Raw genomic sequence first — 21,198 nt, 5'->3', positions numbered from 1 at the left:
ACAACCTGAACAATCTAATATTGGTAATCTTGCACTACCGACCACAATGGCGCTGTCAGTAAGTAGTTGTCACTGGGATGAATAGCTCACCCGGTAAAGCGCTGGGCTTCTGTGCTCAAGTTGGTGGGTTGGGGTCTTGTTCAGTCTAGTGATATTTGAAGGTGGGCTCGATCTCGACTGATATAGGTGATATTTGTAAGTATCTAAACGTTCCCTATAAGTTAAAGAACTTTTATAGAATAAACCACTTATATGATGACTTTCAGAAATCTGTAGCGATTGTCGAGTCATTAAAAGCAATACATTACTATCTCACGTCATAGATTGTAGGAGTATAATCTCCCCAAAATTCCTTGCTTCTCTTTTATAAATATTTTGCTCTTCTCTTGTCATTCATTTACCTATTGTTGCGTGTTTCAATACATTGAGTGGTTTAATAACTCCTTCTTCTTCTTCTTTGGTACGTCCTAATTACCTACGGGTTGCCACTTTACATGGACTTAGCTGTTTTTCTTCGTATGTTTTACGTGTACAAGTCGATTTACGTCGCATCGATACAGTTAGGTCTTACGGCGACAATGGGATAGGAAAGGACTAGGAGTGGAAAGGAAGCGGCCGTTAATTATGGTTCAGTTCCAGCATTTACCTGCTGTGAAAATGGGAAACCACGGGAAACCATTTCCATGACTGCCGACATAGTGGTTCGGACCACTATTTTCCGAATGCAAACTCACAGCTGAGCACCTCCTAAACGTACGGCCAACTCGCTTGGTAGGTCATTTTTTGGCCGGACGCCTTTCCTGGCGTCAACCGCACTATTGCGTGTTTCTGTGATCGTTTGCAGTGCGATGTTTTTGTATGTAAATGAAGATGTTTATTAAGACGAACACAAACACCCAAATTCGAACGAGAGAAATTAACCGAAGTTAAAATCCCCGACCCGATCGGGAATCGAACTTCTGAACTGAAGGCCACTATGCTGACCGTTCAGCCAAGGAGCCGCACTGAGTAGTTTGAGAACCTCACATGTAGGTTACCTATATTCCTTGCGCTGTCGTGACGAGCCGTAATAATTCTAGATTTACACGCTCGCGAGTAAAGTGTTCCTCATCCGTGACCTCATACAAATCAACAGTCCAGATAGCAGAGAACGTGTTCTTGTATTTATATCCAAGTAGAAGAACAAGTTACATAACGCCCTCTGGGAAATTATCGTTCAGTGAGGGCTGATACATATGCTATCGCTCTCTGTACACCTTCCGACTACCTACCGTACGTACTACTGCTCTTTATTCCGCTTGAATTCCATTTACAGCAAGCAGGATACAGTCGTCAAGCTACCGTTCGATAGTTCAATCATTTACGGAGCTTCGAGAAGCACAGATCACCATCCCCATGTAGAGTACAGTATATGCGGTACACGCGTGCACAGAAATGGTGTCCCGGTATAAACACAGCATGGCGACACCCCCATCCCCACCTTCTAGCTTAACGCATTGCTGCACGTAGACAAGCCTGTTGTGATTGAAATGGGCACAGTGGTGGGTATATTTAAGTACAGTAGTATGAAACACACTCTGATAAGAATTACAATATCAAGAGGTAAAGGAGATCCTTGACCCGAAAGTATTTGTTACTAGTTAGGAATATTTTGTTGCTGCGCCATTTCAGGTCATAATTTGGAAACATCATTTACTGTTTTTTTTAAACTTGGTTTACTGAAGTTATATCATTATAATTTACCAGCTCACATATATAATTATGATATATTGTGTAGGCCCAGGTAGAAAATTAAGGTGCTAAATCAAGATTTTGATGTACACATTATAATACATGTTCAATTATTTATTTATACAACAAGAAAGCTGTTATTGTAGCATCTGAACATAAATAATAATGTCCGACTCGTTGGCTGAATGGTCAGCGTACTGGCCTTCGGTTCAGAGGGTCCCGGGTTCGATTCCCGGTCGGGTCGGGGATTTTAACCTTCATTGATTAATTCCAATGGCCCGGGGGTTGGGTATTTGTGCTGTCCCCAACATCCCTGCAACTCACACACCACACAAAACACTATCCTCCACCACAATAACACGCAGTTACCTACACATGGCAGTTGCCGCCCACCCGCATCGGAGGGTCTGCCTTACAAGGGCTGCACTCGGCTAGAAATAGCCTCACGAAATTATTATTAACATAAAGAATTAATTATTATACAGTTTAACGAATGTTTGCAGAAATGCCTTACAATCGACATCTTTCTAGAAAACATATAAATAAAATAAACATAGTGCGATGAAATAAAAAATCATAATGCACTGCCCATAGTATCATAACCATAATCGTCTTTTAGAAGCATTGTTATGTTTCATACGCCTCGTTCTTTATATTTTTCTATCTATCTTCAAAATGTCTTGGGACTTCATGATATTGCTTGAGGGGCCATGTGTGCCTCCCACATGTCAACAATACGGGCTCGATGCACTTGTGGTAACAAAGGAGGCATCTTACAGTGTTACGGTAAAACAAAACCTAGGCTGCCTCGGAATCTGTTTAGCAGTAGACACACTGTGCCTTCAGCCCTACCCGTTCATTCCCTTCCCCTCCTTTTCAGTACGGGAGTGGGGCAGTGTTGATTGTTTACGTGAAGACACCATTTCTGTGCGTGCGTGTACAATGTCGACAAAGTTTGTTGTTGCTTTTGTTGGTGGTGGTTGTGGTGGTTGTGATTTATCAACTGTCAAAGTGTATTGTTCCTTTTTACCTCATCAGTTTTCGACAATACTGTTATTTTATCCGACTCTACATAGGATATGGGAAAATTATTGAATGGCATGGACAGTCTTGGAGAAGGTGTATAAGATGAATATCAATAAATCCTACACTAAAATACTGGTGCTGGGCTGAATGGCTCAGATGGTTGAGTCGCTGCCTCTGACCTCGAACTTGGGAGGTTTGATCCTGGCTCAGTCCATTGGTATTTGAAGGTGCCCATAAACGTCAGCCTCATGTCGATAGATTTACTGGCACGTAAAAGAACAAGACGAACAAAACCACCCAGATTCGAAACTGGGAATTAACCAACGTAAAAATCCCCGAACCTACCGGGAATTGAAACTCTGAACTGAAGGCAACTATGCTAGAAATTCAGCCAAGGACTCGGACTGAGTTGCTTTAGAATTCCCATGTGCCTATATTACTTGAGCTGTAGTGATGTGTAGAGACGTGATGTGGGAATAAATTTTGGCACCTCGGCGACTCCGAAACCCGCAAAAGCAATTAGTGGGACGTAAAACCAATAACATTATCATCATTTTAAAATAGTGGAGTGTATTCGAATATTTATTTTATTTTATTTTTCGTGTGGCTATTTCTAGCCGAGTGCAGCCCTTGTAAGGCAGACCCTCCGATGAGTGTGGGTGGCATCTGCCATGTGTAAGTAACTGCGTGTTATTGTTTTGGAGGATAGTGTTATGTGTGGTGTGTGAGTTGCAGGGATGTTGGGGACAGCACAAACGCCCAGCCCCCGAGACATTGGAATTAACCAATGAAGGTTAAAATCCCCGACCCAGCCGGGAATCGAACCCAGGACCCTCTGAACCGAAGACCAGTACGCTGACCATTCAGCCAACGAGTCGGACAAACTCGTGTCCTCATGGCGAGGTGGTGCAGCTCTTTTCAGGCACACCCCAATTGGAGGTGAGCTGCATGTACAATTTCAACCACATGCCAGCCCTCCTGCCATTCTTAAATATCTGGCAATGCCGGAAATCGAACCCGGGCCCCCGACGGCGGCAGCTAATAACACTAACAGTTAGACTACGGAGGCGGATACCGTAGAAATGAAAAGGGTAGTTCAATATGGGGAAACAAACAGAGGGAACTACATCAAACCAGTCTCTGGATTGTTTACATTAATAACAGTAAATTATCAGAATAATTGATGAGCTATCTGTTGGTGAGATAGCGGCCCCGGCCTAGAAAATCAATAATAACGCACGAGAGAATTTCGGCGCACTGACCACCGTCACCTCCTAACCTGCAGGCCTTCGTGCTGGACAGAGGTTTCTTGGTAGGCCAAGGCTCATCAGGGATGTAGCGGGATGGAATTTGGTTTGGTTTGGTTTATCGCTATTCTTATGCATCCCTCGTAAGGCGAGGTGAGTGGCATCTGCTGTGTACGGAAAAGTGTGTGTTAGTGTGGTGGAGGAGAGTTTTATTTGTGAGTAGCAGGAATGTTCGAGAGAACACGAACAATCAGTCTCCGGTCCTAGGAAATAAACTCCTTACTGTTAAAATCCATCGGATCAGACAGGAATCGAACCCGGGCCTCCGAATGCCAGGATGATGACCACTTATCCATGCAACCTGACGCGAACTGCGTAATATCATAATACGTTAGGTAAATATTCTCAAAAAGTATTATATCCATCATTTTGAAATTTGTATACGCATGCGTCAGAAAATGAGCAAAAATTTAATACAGGATTTTCCTTTATTATTGTTTTATTAGTATCAATATTTAAAGAGGAAATATGTAAATAAGCTTACGTGGAATGGAAGTAGTATTCAGGACTTTTCTCTCTCTTCCAGAAAGTTCTTACCGCATGAATATGCTCCATAATATGTTGTGTAAATGCTAGAGTTTCTAGCCCATTGGTGAAGTAGGTCGAGGGAAATGTGTACCTAACGTAGTAACTGCTGAATCAATTGTCAACATACTGAATGTCATTACTTTAGAAACAACGATAACAGTCATATATTGTGACCGTATCGGCACTATGAATATCTATTATGAAATTAATATATGGGATGTACAGATGCTTTGAGCTTCTTTGTCCGTACGGGAGCTAAGTTGCATCATATTGCGCAACATCCCTGACTGGCTGGCGCCGAACTCATGCGTTTCGTAGCTGAAGAAACCCCCAAAGCGGAGCGCACGACGAGGGAAGACAAGGAAGGAAAACATATGTAGCTAATTCCGCCCCTAAAACAAATGCCGGCTCACAGTAGAACCAACGTGAGAAGGTGATTTTTTAAGCATACCCCTTGTATTTTTTAAAATGTCGCCTAAATTATACGATATAAAACACAGGTCAAAGTAATATCGAGAATTACTTAGCAAAATTATAAATCATATTAGTATAAAATTATTTATGAAATTAGGCCACCAAGCAGTTATATAATCGGCTGGAGCGTACCCACGCTAGCTGTGAACTAAGATCGCCAATAGGGATTCCCCGCCGGAGGCCTGATGTAGGTGGCAAATTATGATTAAACTACTGATCGTTTTGGGATCCGTGCCACAACAAGTAATAGTGATGGTTGGGCCACACAATCTGTCGCATCACTATTATCGTATACCTTGTATATCTTGAGATCAAGACATTGGAGTGGGAACCGTCTCTCTGTTCACCTCCCACGCCGGGTGGAACCATGTAAGGTTCCGCCTGTGAGGGTGAAAAAGGGGCGTCACCGAGTCTTTGAAGTAGCCACACGGCCGTTCTCTGGTAGCACTTTGCTTTGCTTGTGTGTAAAACTGTGCAAGTAAACGGGAGTGCGGTGAGCGAATATATTTATAGTACATCATCAGTACTAAACTTTGATTAAACGGTAGTGCCGTACAAATTACGGGCCGGTCGCGACGTGCCGGACATCTGAATAAACTGTGCCGTACATTCGCATCGCGAGATCGTGACGCTGTATCGTGCCGAATATCAGGTGAGAAATACTACTCTCTGGACAATGTCTAGTGATAGAGAAGGAGCCTACGGTGTGCGCGAGAATAAACTGTGAAACCGTGTGGTTAAAGACGCGGGTATCGAAGAAGGAATGTAATTTAAAGTTTAACTGTACTGGAAAATTACGGAGTGACAGTCTTTGTGTGCAGAAAATCAGATATTCGAGACAGAGTTTGAACAAAGGAATCCAATATCACGCTCTATTAAAATTGCTTAAACTGTAGCAGTGTCGTAACATTGTTTGCTGTGTACTAACTTGGTCTGATTAAAGTAGGAATACCTTTGCCCGAATCAGATTAATGAATTTTTAACTCTCATACTGGGAGCGAATGCAATCATAAAATTGCAAGTCTTGAGTAAATATAACTGTGACGTGTGTAGAAGGAGTCTTTTTGAACGTGGTGTGATTAGTATTTTTCCAGTGCTCGTGAATTCAAGGACCATGGATACATCAAGAATCAACGAGGGACGTTTGGAACCCATGGCCTACCACAGCTGCAACAAGGAGTAGGCCAACCCTGCGAGCCTTCCGAGGTTCGAACCATGGACGACCCGACACAGTGTTGAGTACGATTTTTAAGATTTTGGTAATGCGAATATTCTTTAATGTAAATAGGTAGGAATGTAAAGATAGGATTAGAATAATTTCATAAATGTTAAACTGTCAGATTAAATTAGCTTAGAATGGTCAGTAGGATTTCATTTTAATTATGTGGGATTATCTGGGAAGGAAACAAGTAAGGCTAATTTCAAGCATTTAGTCTGATTTATTTAGCTGCATGCGCATGTGTTTGTATAATTTGTGGTGTAGAGTGCTTTAGTAAGGGGGGAAATGTCTTAACATTGGTGTTAGTTAACGTAGTAGCCTTCCTCTCAGTTTATTATTCAATATGAGTCAGGATAGCATGACGACAGGGTCTTCACCACTCCCTGTTGACAGTATCTTAAATGTGGGTATAGAAAAAGGCACTCTATTCATAATGTAAAATTTTGTAGTGTAGATTGCATGTTAGAGTAAGAAATGGCTGTATAACCTGTGTGTGAAGAAGACGACGTGCTTGGATTCGAAAGTCCGTCCTCCCAAATGTAGCTAAGCCCATGATTATTTCTTATTTGAGATTAGATACTGTATTTTATTTACAGTAAATTCATTCTTACAATCACATATCTCTGTTAGAGGTAATGATAAATTTTAGTTTGTGAGAAAGGGGAAATCGTGGTTAACTCTCGGATGTAAGGAGCTGTGTCCGAACCCCAGCCTTCTGTGAATATGAGTTGAAATAAAACGGTATAGCGGCATAATACTGAGAGATATTTATAGAATATAATGAACGCACGAGCTGATTTAAGCATTGTGAGTGATACATCAGTGTTATTGTGTTGAAATATTTAGCCGCAGTAGATGCATTGAGAATGTATTTATTTGTAGAGAAGCTTGGTTTAAAGTAATGTACCTTCCTTGTGTCATAGGCGCGGCCAGACTAAGATTTATGGCCGACCGCTGGGCCTTGAGCGAAGCGGACGTGGTGAAGAAATTGTCAAGCCAACAGAAATCTCAATGTTGTATAAGATGCCGGGTTTCTACACATAATTTCAGCTCTTAGCTGGAGATGTATTTCTATTTACTTTCCGTATTTTAGTAACAGTATATGATTAAATTAATGTCAGAATAACTAATTATTACCCCTATTAAGGCTATAGCTAGGGATTTCCAGGATTCCCTATTGATGGTAAAATTGAGGCCACTAGTTCGAGTCCCAGGGCACGTGAGGATTACCAGTCACACAGCAACGTGTTAATACAAGATTACAGCCAATGTTTGTGTAATATGTTTTTCTTTTCCAGGTGTTATAAATGTCTGTGTAATTTGTCCATGTAAATATTGCTTTGTTGAAATTAGACTTCGTGAGATTCATTTATAGTGTTTGTTGACGTGAAGAGGTTCTGATCCTCTCGACTTTGTACTATTGGTCATCAAACGTGGTGCGATTTGTATTCACCATAGTCCAATTTATTATTATTACTAGTGGATTATGTGTCTTAATTATATGGGATGTGTTTTTAGCTTATTCTTTATTTTACATTTTTTGTATAATTTAATTGCGCTATATTTAAATTAGGCGGCCACTCTAAGACTAATCCCAGAGTAAATAAGTGTTATTTGAATATATAAATTGGGAGTATTCCCGGGGAATATTTTCGCATTCGCAAAATAGTTAATCATGGGTAAATAGATGTTGTGTTTGGATGTTGTGTTGAAAGGAGTTTATTATTCGTGCTCAACAGCTGACAATTAAAGAAGGGTTGATCAACATCAACATTAAAACATTTCAAAATTTAAATATTTATAATTGAAAGAAGAGTCACTCAGTTAATTAATAAATGAATGGACAATTCTATTAACAATTTAATTAATTATTTATTGATATTATGAACTTGATAAACGAATTAAAGACACTCGTGAAAGGTGCGATCAGTATTTTATTTTATTTTTGACAGCATGGACTTGGATCTCCGTTGCTCCATTGAATGTTAAATGATTTATTTAAATTAATGTATCTTATTTATCATTGTTAAATATGGGGATGTGCTTGAACGAGAGTAATTAAACCATTCAAAAACTTTATTTATGCTTATCTTTTGCCAAGAAATGCATCCTAGTCTCTACCGTTCATTTATTTATTTATGTATTTATTTATTTATTTATTTATTTATTTATTTATTTATTTATTTATTTATTTATTTATTTATTGACTTGTTTTTATGGCGTGGCTCAGGCTATGAAGCCTGCTGTTATGACAATCCATCTTATATGTGCTACATTGTACAAACTACAGAGTATTAAGTTTTCTAATTACATATAATTAATTAAAAAATTAAACTTAAATAATAGTTATAAACAAAAGGTAAATTTCTGAGTTACTATAAAAACACTAAATACTAATTTCTTAAGTCTGTCTACCATTTATAACATTTTTAAAAATAAATTTCTACTATGTATATATCTAATATTACAGCCGGAAGGTAATTCCAGGAGCATATGTTTACAGGAATGAATGAGTTGCCGTAACCGGTCGTGCGATAAATTGGAAAGTTCAGCAGGGAAGAGGTTTCTGACCTTGTAGGTATGTTGTTTGGTTATGACAAGTATTTAAGAGCCACTTTCAGATAAATTGGTGTGTCTGTACGGAGAATGTTGTGAACAAGTGAAACAGAGTGAAGGTTTCTTCTCTCCGCCAAATATAAAACCACGACAGCTGTTCAAGACAAGGTGATATATGACAATACCTGGGCATATTTAATACAAAACAGACGCATGTATTATAATCCCGCTGAAGTTTAGCGTTAAGTGTGGTGTTTAGGTTGTTGTATACTACGTCACCATAATCGAAGATGGGTAGAATTAAGCTTTGAACTAGTAACTTTCTCGTATTTAGTAGAAGGAGATCCCGTAAAAGTTTAGGGAGTGCAAAGGAAAGAATACTCGTTGGCATATCTTCGTCGTGTGCTCGGTCCAGTTTAAGTACTTACCAAAAATGAGACCAAGGTTTTTTACAGTTTCGTTTATTCGTATTGGTGTTGCGTGGAATACGATGGGGGAATTTTAACACTTTTCAGTTTGGTTTGCCTGTAAGCTAGATTTAAGTTAGTTGTATTTTCGTAGCTGCGGACGTTCTATGGCCCTGGGACGCTTGTCCTCGTATCTCGGAAGGGAAGTGGTGCTGTTGACCTCGCACTGTCGCAAGGGCATTTGTTATCTCATGAGTTCGGATTACTTGTTACAATCCAGATGAGGTGGCATTTGTCACTAGAATGAAAAGGTCCCTTGACTGTTGATCCCTGTGGCGCGTGGTCCCATGTGTTCATGACCCCGTCGGGGTAAGTTTTCGTTGTCTCATGGTCCCATGAGCTATGGGGATTGATTGGAAAGGTCCCAATATGGTCATCCTAAGATTTCTTTCCTTTCAATTCTTCGTCTCACTTATATAGGATGTTTTATACAAATCTTATTCTTGACCGAGCGAGTTGGCCGTGCGGTTGCATTCGGTTCATAGTCGGTTCGAACCCCATTGTCGACAGTCCTGAAAATGATTTTCCATGGTCTCACATTTTCCCACTAGGCAAATGTCGTGGCTACACCTTTCCTAACACGTCGTCGTCATAAGACCTATCTGTGGCGGTGCGACGTAAAGCAACTTGTAAACAAAACATCGTCTTCTTCTCCTTCCTGGGGTTTTCCCCATATTTTTGGGCTGGTCACTTGACGTTGATGTGGAACAGTTTTATAGCCGGATGCCCTTCCTGACGCAAACCTATGTGAGGGATGTATTCGCTATTGCATGTTTCTGTGGTGGTTGTAGTGTGATTTGTTGTATGTAGATAAAGAGAAGTGTACTAAGACGACATGAACACCCAGTTTTGAAAGTACTTATATAGGCCTATTTGAACTTGTACGCAGTTAAAATTTTAGGCCAGCTGTACGTATTCGTGCCGTTCCATTTAAAATATGGAGTTAGTATCAATATCTCGGTTATTAATCACCCCATGAGAATAAGTAGCACATTATTTTACAAGCCCCTGGTTACCATTTACGAATATGAAAACACAATACCGATATCATTAGGCCGTCTACTAGAAAAAGACCTGCACCAGGCCTCTCCGGAGGCCATACGCCATTAATTAATTAATTAACCGATATCATTAATGGTTTAGACGTTATTTCCGTGTAACATCTTAGGTGAATAACCCTGTATACGTGTATTGTACGGAGTATCGTAGTTATGATCGTGTAATATACAACCCTCCAGGTTTGTGCTATCTGGTAACGTCCTGGGCTAGCGATCGTAACAGCCGTTTCTCATGCACGCAGAACAGTCGGTCAGCTCGTAACCTTGACATGCCTGCGCCACGGTATGGAAACGAACTAAATGGTGTCAGGGGTAAGGCAGTTTCCTTTTTCAAATGAATTCAAGGATGCATTTCCCAGAACTCTAATTCCATTTTACCGACGTTGATCTCTTCATTAAGGATAACCGCAATTTAAATGATGCTTGGGCCTTATAATATTATACTGATATCTAATACACAACTTAGGGCATTTTAAATACGCTACTAAAATGCCTTGTATCTGATTAAGTTATTCGTAGAAATATGGCGAAAAATTCCTTCTCTTAGAATATTAATTATGGAGTCTTGAACAAAACTTCATTTAAAGAGTGTAAGTCACTGAACGATTACAGAATTCTCATCCTCACAAATTGAAAACCTCTCTATGATAACTCTTTTTACGACATAAGTATTTTCTCAGGCGAATTTTGAGAATTAATGTACTCATGTAGACGAAATCAGTCCTCCGGAAACCATTCAATGTCCAGTCTGTATGTTAATATTTTGATTTAGTTAGAACTACCGAGCTCGATGGCTCCAGTCGCTTAAGTGCATCCAATGCCCAGTATTCGGGAGAGAGTGGGTTCGAACCCCACTGTCGGCAACCCTGAAGATGGTTTTCCGTGGTTTCCCATTTTCACACCAGGCAAATGCTGGGGATGTACCTTAATTAAGGCCACGACCGTTTCCTTCCGACTTCTAGCGCTTTCCTGTTCCATCGTCACCGCAAGACCTATCTGTGTCGACACGACGTAAAGCATCCTGTAAAAAAAATTAGTTAGAACTACCATTCGCTATTTGGTATTACGTACTGTAAACCTTACTGACTTTACCTTTGAACTACCTGGCTCCATTGGCTAAATAGGTAGCTTGCTTGCCTTTGGATACTGGGGTCCCGGGTTGGATTCCGGGCAGGGTCGGAAAATTTAACCATAATTCGTTAATTCCCCTGACTCGGGGACTGCGTTTATGTGCTGTCTTCATCATCATTTCATCCTCATCACTACGCTCAGGTCGCCTACGGGCGTCAAATCAGAAGACCTGCACCAGGTCTCTCCGAAAGCCACATGCCTTTATTATTATTACATTTGAATTAACAAAGTCAGATCCATGGCAAGTGCCGACAAAATCATTCAAACATATATTAAAAGCAGTCTACGCTCTGTTGTCATCCAGCATTGAGATAGGGAAAGAGGGGCATTCTTTTAATAATAATAATAATAATAATAATAATAATAATAATAATAATAATAATAATAATAAAAATAATGTTATTGGCTTTACGTCCTACTAACTACTTTTACGGTTTCCGGAGACGCTGCGGTGCTGGAATTTAGTCTCGCAGAAGTTCTTTTACGTGTAAGTAAATCTACCGATACGAGGCTAATATATTTGAGCATCCTCAAATACCACCGGACTGAGCCAGTATCGAACCTGCGAAGTTGGGGTCAGAAGGCCAGCGCCTCAACCGTCTGAGCCACTCGGCCCAGCGACATATTTTCTATCCTATTTTATTTGTCTCTTATAACCTTACTTCCAAAGGCAGTTCATATGCAGAGTTTGATGCAAGATGTTCATTACTAACACAGTCCTTAATTCGTCATTGCTAATGCCGTTCTGTGATTGTTCTCACTTGTTCGTACCAGGAAAAATTCTCGCTACCTTCAGTTTATGACTTAGATATCTTGAGTCCATACATACACTGACTGACAGAGCAAATGCAACACCAAGAAGGAGTGGTCAGAACTTTATGCCAATTGCAGGGTAGACAGACGTCACTGAGGTATGCTCATGATGTGAAATGCGCCGCTGTGCTGCGCACGTAGCGAACGATAAATGGGACACGGCGTTGGCGAATGGCCCACTTCGTACCGTGATTTCTCAGCCGACAGTCATTGTAGAACGTGTTGTCGTGTGCCACAGGACACGTGTATAGCTAAGAATACCAGGCCGCCGTCAACGGAGGCATTTCCAGCAGACAGACGACTTTACGAGGGGTATGGTGATCGGGCTGAGAAGGGCAGGTTGGTCACTTCGTCAAATCGCAGCCGATACCCATAGGGATGTGTCCACGGTGCAGCGCCTGTGGCGAAGATGGTTGGCGCAGGGACATGTGGCACGTGCGAGGGGTCCAGGCGCAGCCCGAGTGACGTCAGCACGCGAGGATCGGCGCATCCGCCGCCAAGCGGTGGCAGCCCCGCACGCCACGTCAACCGCCATTCTTCAGCATGTGCAAGACACCCTGGCTGTTCCAATATCGACCAGAACAATTTCACGTCGATTGGTTGAAGGAGGCCTGCACTCCCGGCGTCCGCTCAGAAGACTACCATTGACTCCACAGCATAGACGTGCACGCCTGGCATGGTGCCGGGCTAGAGCGACTTGGATGAGGGAATGGCGGAACGTCGTGTTCTCCGATGAGTCACGCTTCTGTTCTGTCAGTGATAGTCACCGCAGACGAGTGTGGCGTCGGCGTGGAGAAAGGTCAAATCCGGCAGTAACTGTGGAGCGCCCTACCGCTAGACAGCGCGGCATCATGGTTTGGGGCGCTATTGCGTATGATTCCACGTCACCTCTAGTGCGTATTCAAGGCACGTTAAATGCCCACAGCTACGTGCAGCATGTGCTGCGGCCGGTGGCACTCCCGTATCTTCAGGGGCTGCCCAATGCTCTGCTTCAGCAGGATAATGCCCGCCCACTCACTGCTCGCATCTCCCAACAGGCTCTACGAGGTGTACAGATGCTTCCGTGGCCAGCGTACCCTCCGGATCTCTCACCAATCGAACATGTGTGGGATCTCATTGGACGCCGTTTGCAAACTCTGCCCCAGCCTCGTACGGACGACCAACTGTGGCAAATGGTTGACAGAGAATGGAGAACCATCCCTCAGGATACCATCCGCACTCTTATTGACTCTGTACCTCGACGTGTTTCTGCGTGCATCGCCGCTCGCGGTGGTCCTACATCCTACTGAGTCGATGCCGTGCGCATTGTGTAACCTGCATATCGGTTTGAAATAAACATCAATTATTCATCCGTGCCGTCTCTGTTTTTTCCCCAACTTTCATCCCTTTCGAACCACTCCTCCTTGGTGTTGCATTGTCACTGTCAGTCAGTGTATAAAGAATCACGTAGTTTTTGTTTTTCGAAAATCCAATTTATGGGGTTAAACAGGAGTGACAAGTTGCGGTGAATTTTAGAAAGACCTTTTCTACAGTATATCTCAGAACCGGAAAAATATTACAGACGTAAAAAATTGGTATTTGTAATCCCCTGTAAAAGAAAAGAAACATGGGTGATTACTGGAAAATCCACTTAAAGGGAACTAAAAAGGCGGTTAAATTTTAAAATGAGATTCTCTACAGTATATCTCAAAAACGTTACATGTTACAGAAGTGAAAAGTGGTATTTTTTATCTCAATTAAAAATAAAGGAACGTGTATTTTTTGTTTTCGGTAAAACCACTTGGGGGGAGGAGGGGGGGTAAAAGTGACTGAAAATGGGATTGAATTCTTTCAATTAGGATACTGATATCTCAAAACTGAAGATGTTACAGACGTGAAAATTGGTATTTCGAATCTGCTTTAAAAGTAAAAAACACGTATTCTCGCAAAAGCAAGGGAAAACGCTTTTTGGGGGGTGGGAGTGAAAAGGAGTTTAATTCCTTTTATGAGGATACATTTCTCAAAAACTGATGATGCTAGAGTCGTGATAATTGGTATTAGGAGATACTTTACTATTAAAGAAACAAGTAATTTTTGCCGGAAAATTCACTTTGGGGGTGGGGAATTGCGAAAAGAAGTGAACAAAGTGAATTATTTTTATGGGGATACTTACACCTCAAAACTGAAGGTAACAGATGTGGTGAACATTGGTATTTGGAATCTCCTTTAAAGATAAAGGAACACGCCTCCTGTGAAGTGTGGGGGGGGGGGGGAAGTAGTAAATCAATTTAACGGCGGCGGGGTGAAAAAGTAGTTGAGACCAACTGATTTTACTGTTCATACTGTACTTATTAGGAGCCTCCGTAGCTCAGGCGGCAACGCGCAGCCCTCTCACCGCTGGGTTCCGTGAAGGTTAGAGACATGAAAATTGGTATTTGGTATCTCCTTTAAAAATAAAGAGACACGCATTTTATGGGTGGGGGGAAACCAACTTAACGGGCGGGGATGGAATGAAAAAGCTGTTGGATTCTTTTCATGAGGATACTTATATCTCTAAAAACTGAAGATGTTACAGATATGAAAATTTGTATTTGGAATTTTCTTTCAAAGTAAAGAAACACGTAATCTTTTGTCTTTTGAAAAGCCACTTAAATGGGGTGAGTTAATTGAAAAAATATTTGAATACTTTGTATGAGGATAGTTATATCTTAAAAACAAAAGACGTTACAGACGTGAAAATTAGTATTTGGGATCACCTTTAAAAATAAAGAAGCACGCGTTTGGTGGGGGAATCAACTTGGTAGGGGGGGGGGAGGATTAAAATGGAGATGAATTCCTCTTACTAGGATACATATATCTCAAAACTGAACATGTTACTCTCGTGATAATTGGCATTTGGAAGCTCCTTTATAAATAAAGAAACAAGTTTTTTGGTTTTCGGAAAATTCACTTAGTGGGGGGGGGGGAGAAAGGAAGTGAAAAAATGTAATTCTTTCTATGGAGAAACTTATATCTCAAAAACTTAAGGCTAGACACGTGAAAATTTGTATTCGGAATATCCTTTGAAAATAAAGATACAGGCATTTTTGGAGGGGGGGGGGGGAGAAATGAACTGAACAGGCTGGGATGAAAAAGGAGTTGAATTATTTTTATGAGGACACTTATACTGTATTTCAAAAACTGAGGATGTTAGAGGGATGAACATTTGCATTTGGAATCTTCTTTCAAAGTAAAGAAACACGTGTTCTTTTGTCTTCGGAAAATCCACTTAAGGGGGTTGAATGAATTGAAAAATTAGCTTAATTCTTTGTATGAGGATACTTATATCTCAAAAGCTAAACATGTTAAAGACGTGAAAATTGGTATTTGGAATCTCCTTTAAAAATAAAGAAACAGGTACTTTTGGGGAGGGGGGAATCAACTTAACGGTTAGGGAAAAGGAGCGGGGGTAATAAAGGAGTTGAGTTACTTTCTTTAGGATACTTATATCTCAAAACTGAAGATGATACAGACGTGAAATTTACTATTTGGGGTCTGCTTTTAAAGTAAAGAAACACGCATTTGGTTTTTTTTTCGGAAAATCGACTTAAGGGGTGTGGGGTTGAAAGTAAGTAAATAACGAGTTGAAATATGTTTATTAGGATACTTTATCTTAAAAACTGAAGCTATTACAGACGTGAAAGTTGCTATAATGAATTGCCTTTCAAAATAAAGAATTACTTTTTTTTCTTTTGGAAAGTTCACTTAAGGCGGGAGAGGGGTGGAAATAAGTGAAGAAGAAGAAGAAGAAGAAGTTGAATTATTCTTATGAGTATACATTTATCTCAAAAACTGAAGGGATTACAGACGTACAGACATGAAAACTGGTGTTTGGAATCTCCTTTAAAAATAATGAAACACGTATTATTTTTGTTTTCGGAAGATCCAGTTAAGGGGCTGAAAAAAATTGGAAAAGCGGGTGAATTTTAAGAATGAATACTGGTATATCTACATTATATGTCAAATAATTAACACGTTAGGAACAAGATATTTGGTATTTGGCAAGTCCTTTAAAAATTCAGGAACATGTACCTTTTTGTTTTCGGAGAAAGTACTTAACGGGGGGTGAAAAGAAGTGAAAAATTGTCGAATTATTTTTATGAGGATACTTATATCTTAAGAACAGAAGATGTTACAGACGTGAAAATTGGTATTTGGAATCTCCTTTAGAAATAAAGAAACATGTATTTTTCTTTTCGGAAAATACACTTAAATGGGTGTGGGTTTGGGGGAAGGACTGATCAAGGGGTTGAATTCCTGTAATGGTGACACTTATGTAGATCTCAAGAACTGAAGATGTTACAGATGTGGGAATAGGTATTTGGAATCTCCTTTACAAATAACAAAAACCATGTATTTATTTTTTTCGACTTGAGAGTAAACTGTTTCTCACATGTACAATTCTATGTAGCATGGTCGTCTTAGCCCCAAAAGGTAATACCACAAACATGGTTTACAAAGAATTTCTGGAGTAAATGAAACTCAATTTTTGCGTGAGTGATTATACTTTAGGAATTTTCAGATGATGTCTTAGTACAATGCCGAGGAACGATTACTTCGATCAAATTACGAAATACACGAGAGCGAAACCGCGAATAATTGCTAGTTTATCAAATACGACAGCCTCGTGTCGTATTTGAAGGTGCTCCAATACTTTAGCCTCGTGTCGGTAGACTTACTGGCACGTGAAAACCTACTGTGGGACAAAATTCCGGTTCCCCTGAAAACCATCAAAGTAGTTAGTCGACGTAAAAACAATAACATTATTATTATTGTCCTTCCATTCGTTTCCGCCTCATTTCTTCGCTCGTTCAGGCCACTGTATTCTGTTGTGCGTAACTCAGAAGTGATAGGTTTGGCAACTCCAAGCAACACAAGCCGTACCCCATTGCGGTACGGAATGAAAGCTGAATAATAATAATAATAATAATAATAATAATAATAATAATAATAATAATAATAAAGAAAAAGGTCGGTCGGGTATTCGTTGTTCTTCTACGCCCAAGATGGTAGATTTCAACTCGGCTGAGGTCAGTGGCATCTGAAAGTGTTTACTTGCAACAGATCCATATTGTTGGTTTTCGACATGCCGAAGAACTCCTTGTGAGCAAAATTTTGTTTTCCCGGCGTGTGTTAAAGTCTACAGCGACCGAAGGAAAGTTAGATAAATGCCATTAATGGTCTTCGATACTTAACAGGATAAATATCGAGATCATCGACCTCTGTATTATTATTATTATTATTATTATTATTATTATTATTATTATTATTATTATTATTATTATTATTATTATTATTATTATTAATTTACCGTACTTTATATATTCTTTTTTTGCTATTGTGCTTAACGTCGCACCGACACAGATGGGTCTTATGGCGGTTAGGAACGCACAGCTGTGAGCTTGCATCCGGGAGATAGTGGGTTCGAATCCCACTGTCGGCAGCCCTGAAGATGGTTTTCCGTACTTTCCCATTTTCACACCAGGAAAATGCTGGGGCTGTACCTTAATTAAGGCCACGGCCGCTTCCTTCCCATTCCTAGGCCTTTCCTATCCCATCGTCGCCATAAAACCTCTCTGTGTCGGTGCGACGTAAAGCGAATTTTAATAATATAATAATGAGGTCAGAGTCCACACAAAACTGGATGTCCTGTGGTTACATTCACAATATCAACAGTCGTGTAAAACTATAACTTTGCTTACTTTTTCAAATATGCCAACTTCGTATGGGACATTTCGAAGCCTTGGCGTCTGTTGAAACCCGTTAAGTAGTTAGTGGGGCCGAAAGCCATTAACAAGGACATTGAAAAGCTCTCTCCGTCCGAAAATACTTCCTAAGGTTTAAATTTTTACAAAGAAGTATATTTTCAGTCTGAGAAGTCATGCCACTCAAAATAAGAATAATCACGTGGTATTATAGAAGTTTCTCAGAATGAATGCGACTCATGGGTAGGCTATAATGTTCGTTCTGGCTGCACATAGGGGTTTCATCTACATGGGAAATAAATTATATTTTAATAATATTTAAAATTAAGTTCGATAAAATATTAAATGCTGGAATATACTATACCACGCGCTCAGTATATTTTCGAGTGACTACACATGAATGGTTTTTGTTGCATGTGTTGTAACATGAATTTGAAACATGGTGATCAACAGTGGCGAGTACAGTACTTACGAGGGAACGGTACGATGTAGGACGGGGAATTTCGATTTGATTTTTACATATCCGTGAAGGTCTTTTCAAGCTGAAACAGGTAGTGGAGGTCTAATATTCGATGGTCATTTTATAAGGGGGCATTTGGGAGCTCCAATTTGGCGGTGCACGCTCTGAATTGTACAGTACATGCCGGCACACGTGAGCGCTCACTACCAGCGAGTGTCTTGCCTTGCCTTCCCTCTCCACTCTTTCCCCCAGCACATAGGGCTGCCTACAGTCGTGTATATGGGACGGTGAGTCTTATTCTATACGGTCAAGTTCTCCACGACCGATGGCTATTCTACATATGGGCGTTCGCATTGGATTCTTTGCTTTGTTATGACCGCTTGCAACATTATTGCAGCTCTTATTAATGCCTACAGTGTTAATATTCATGAAGCTACAGAGCTTTCTGATGAAGAGCAAACCATGTACATAGGCTACCAATAAAGAGAAAGTTTGATGCAATTTTGGAGAAAAAATGCGAAATTATTCAGGAGGAAGGAGCCGTTTTCGTTGATTCAGAAGACGAAGATGGCGTTGAGGAGGGGACATCACCGAAAACACGCAAACACGTAGATGAGTTTAACGAAGCTAACATGTCTTGTAATGGTCGAGAGAGATCCTGTAAGTCAATGGAAGTTTATGGTTCCGAATCATTGTTGAAGCTGTATCAAAAATAAAGGAACGGGGACCTATGTACGCTGTACGGAAGTATAAGAAGATTCGGAGACAAATTTATGGAATCGTCAACCAGGTTGAACACAATGGAGAAAATAGGAAATGTCCAATGTTTCGAGCTTATATGAAAGAAGAGTTCACCAGGCACATATCACAAAATCGGACATTGAGCGTTGGATTGGTGAGGTTAGAAAGTTATATTTCCCCCAAACACTCTCCCCAGAGCGGCTCCTACTTGACAAACCTTGGGCAGTAAAATGCTTTGGGCTGATGACCTACATGTTAGGCCCCTTTAAACAACAAGCATCATCATCATCATCATCATCATCATCATCATCATCAAAACGTTTAAAACAGACAAATAAAAACGAGATGAAGTGACTAAAAATTTGTAACATTCATTAATGAACTGAAAGAAGAGAAAGAGATCCCGGATGTCAATATCTAGAATTCGGGCCAGTCCCGCTTCGAGTACGAAATGACAACACAGAGAAGTTATGATTTTCGTGGTGTGAAAGACGTTCTTGCTACGCCTGTTTTCCGAAATAGGTTTACGCACTCCCACACATTGCAATATCACATTTCCAAAGCCGGAGAAATGGAAACATTTCTTCTGGATCGTTTTCCAAGAAATTAATGGAAAGTTTGGACCTAGGGTACAAGAAATTATTAAAGCCTACATGGAAGCCTTTAAATATGTTGTCAGTAACTGTTCATCTTCCGAGAAAATGAAGAAAGGGCATGTACGCGAATGGTTCCAAAACGTTTCCATCCGCAATTGCAGGAAAACGAAAGAAATCTTCTTCTCGTATATTAATTCAGTGGCCTGGGGAAAAATACACAACTTGAATTTCTGACGAACAAATTGAATACATACCGAAAGGACTACGTATCTTTGCCAGCCGTGTGATCTTGGAGTCTTCCGACAACTAAAATGTTTAGCCCGTCGAATGAAAAGCATTTAGCGAGTAAGAAATTTACACGGCAAGTCAAAATTAAACCCTAAAACAGACTTTTTATTATAACTAGTGAAATACTAGCGCATAACCAATTACAAGCTGACTGTTTTGAACCAATGCTGAAATGCGCTTGGAAAGCGGGTCGTTATACCATTACTGAAATATACCACCATTTAATGCTGTCTCGCAAACTAATTTTCATTATTTGCCTGATAAAAAGTGTGTTGGAAATGATTGAACCAATTTTTCCTTTATAAGGTGCGCAAATTGCTTTCTTGTGTTTCGTTATTCACATTTGTGTTAGATTTTCACTATCATGCTATGAACAATGAACTAATCCCAGACTGTGCTGGTATAAAGTCATTTCTTGAACACTTTAAAAGTCATGTTATCGGCTAACTCATCCGTGCGGTCAGGGGCACGCGGCTGTGAGTTTGCATTCGGGAGATAGTGGGTTCGAATCCCAATGTCGGCAGCGCTGAAAATGGTTTTCCGTAGTTTCCCATTTTCAGACCAGGAAAATGCTGGGGCTGTACCTTAATTCAGGCCAAGGCAGCTTCCTTCCAACTCCTAGGCCTTTCCTATCCCATCGTCGCCATAAGACCTATCTGTGTCGGTGGGACGTAAAGCAACTAGCAAAGAAATGTCATGTTGATGCAGATGATGTTTAATTATGTATTATTTGTATGTTAAGTAAACCGTTTTATTGTTTAATAATTCCGTAATGAATTCATATTTGTAAATAAAATATCCCATCAAACGCCAGTCTTTACCCGTATGAGCTGGGGGATAATGGAGAACCGAACGAATGGAGGGAGAGAGAAGTCGAGGCAAGGTATCCGCTGGCTGTGAGCGCTGACGTGCGCAGGCATGTACTGTACAATTCAGGGCTCACACCGCCAACGTATAGCTCCCAAATGCCCCCTTAAAAATACCAGCGAAAAATTAGAAATCCACTACCTGTTTCAACTTAAAAAGACCTTAATGAATATGTAAAAATCAAATTGAAATTCGCCGTCCGACTTTGTACCG

This window comes from Anabrus simplex, chromosome 2 (genome assembly GCF_040414725.1).
Source record: "Anabrus simplex isolate iqAnaSimp1 chromosome 2, ASM4041472v1, whole genome shotgun sequence".
NCBI lineage: Eukaryota > Metazoa > Arthropoda > Insecta > Orthoptera > Tettigoniidae > Anabrus > Anabrus simplex.
This window is presented reverse-complemented; position numbering follows the sequence as displayed.